This window comes from Capsicum annuum, chromosome 11 (genome assembly GCF_002878395.1).
Source record: "Capsicum annuum cultivar UCD-10X-F1 chromosome 11, UCD10Xv1.1, whole genome shotgun sequence".
Lineage (NCBI taxonomy): Eukaryota > Viridiplantae > Streptophyta > Magnoliopsida > Solanales > Solanaceae > Capsicum > Capsicum annuum.
Genome location: NC_061121.1, coordinates 19392771 through 19394900, shown reverse-complemented (window position 1 = coordinate 19394900; position 2130 = coordinate 19392771). Strand labels below are relative to the sequence as shown.

Sequence of the window (2130 nt, the reverse complement as noted above, 5' to 3'; positions counted from 1 at the left end):
CAATGTTATTTAAATCCAACTTTATAGATTTCGATTATAATTTTTACAACGCATTTTTACAAAGCTTTCCCCAAAGCTTTTCTTCTTCCTCAAAAGATCAAGTCTTGACTTCTTGTTTTGAGAATAATTATTTCACTATTTGCTTAGTTTAAAATTCAATAGGCTTGTTATATCTACTGAAACTATTTGCGTTAAATTCCACAGCAATCTCGTAAAGGAGAGAGAGCAAATATCATTTTTTAAAAAAGTGTTTCGTACACGTTTCAAGTCTTTAACTTTGTGTTTGTTGTTCAAATTATTAATCCTTCACTTTTGTATTCTTCTTCATATATTTTAATATGCGTTCATGGAATATATTTTCCAAGAATATATGCAATAAGGGATAAGGAGATGGTTGTAAAACTTACCTACAAAACCCCAAGCTCATAAAACGATGAATTATCAACAAAGCATGCCAATATACTCTTTTCCTCTTCACCTTCACATTTTCCGCCAAATATGCTAACAAGGCTAAACTCTCCCAAAACCACAGACCCTTTTTCTCCCGTCACTCCAAACTCCTCATATTCCATGAACTTGCACTCGTCGAGTCTGACGAGACTAGAATGTACACACACCTTATCACTAACTCGTACACATAAAAGAGATACTACAACATATTTCGTAAAATCCCACTTATGTGGTCTGACGAGAATAAACTACAATAATCACTTACCAATTACATCCTCAATTTCTCTTAAACCCATAAAACCCATCATTCTCATAACTGACTGTGCGCTCAAATTTGGAGAAAAACTCCTCTACCTTGAACAACTCAAAATCAACCCCACAAAGGCCCTTCAACAAAATCCAAATCTTCGTTTAGCAAATCTTGAAATAATCAAATACGTTGAAATTTGCCTATTTTACATGGGAATTGAATGTTCGACATTTGGTCGAATACTTGATATGCATCCCAAACTCTTAACTTCCTATCCTTATACCGATATTTACCCAATTTTTGATTTCTTGTTAAATGAAGTTGCAATACCTTTTAACGACATTCGAAAATGTATTATCTATTGTCTAAGAATCTTGGTGTCTAGTGTTGTAAAACAACTGAACCCTGCATTTCAGTTCTTGAAAGAATTTGGATTTTTGGGTCGTAATCAGATTACCTGTCAAAATAATGTACTGCTTGTATCTAGTGTGGAGCATACGTTTAGCCCAAAAATTGATTACTTAGTTAGTTTAGGAATTGCATGTGAAAATGTAGTTAATATGATACTGAGATCACCTGGATTGTTGACATTTAGTATTGAGAAGAATTTTTTAAGCCAAAAGTTAAGTATTTGTTGAAGGAAATGGATAGGGATATAGGGAAGTTGAAGAAGTTTCCGCAGTATTTTTCATTTAGTTTGGAAGGAAGATTAAGCCTAGGCATAGTCTTTTGGTGGAGCATGGGTTTACGATGTCTTTATCGGAGATGCTGAAGGTTAGTGATTGAGAATTCAATGCAAGATTGATTTAAATGCGATTATTGTGGTTAGTGGAGAACAAGCAATTGTTGTAGTAAGTGATTATTTTCTTTGAATAGGGTCGATTTTTGTATAGGTTGGAGAATCATTAGAGTCAATACTAAATGTTTCATATTTATTAATTGTTGTTAGATGTAAAGTAATAATTTTTATCCTTGATATAGTGTTTTTGGCTCATGATTTTATTGTTTCATGTGAAATGCAATTCAAAGTGTGCTGCTTTCATTTTCGTTAAAGGGATATCATCCAAGTAACTCTTTCTATAGATAGAGGCGATTTGTATATGTTGGAGAATCATTAGAGAGTCAACACTAAACGTTTCACATATAATAATGGTGGTTAGATGTACATTTTTGCGATAAAGTAATGATTTTTATTGTTTCATGTGGAATGTGATTTGAAGTTAGCTAAATTCTTATTATTGATAAAGAATATCTTTCATCTATTGATGATTTGACATTCTTGTCCATCTAATACCTGTTTCTCAAAGATTGCATTTGTTATCTGTCTTTGTGTAAGCGGATGTAGTTATAGCCACACCTATGGTAGAGAAATGTGTAGTTATAGGAGATTTTATATCTACAAACAGGCGTTGCTCTGTGTATACAATAAC

General features: G+C 32.7%; 1 pseudogene; it reads left to right on the top strand.

The window, feature by feature from the left end:
• Nucleotides 1-570: 570 nt before the first annotated feature.
• Nucleotides 571-1552, top strand: LOC124888796 (annotated as a pseudogene).
• Nucleotides 1553-2130: the final 578 nt, after the last annotated feature.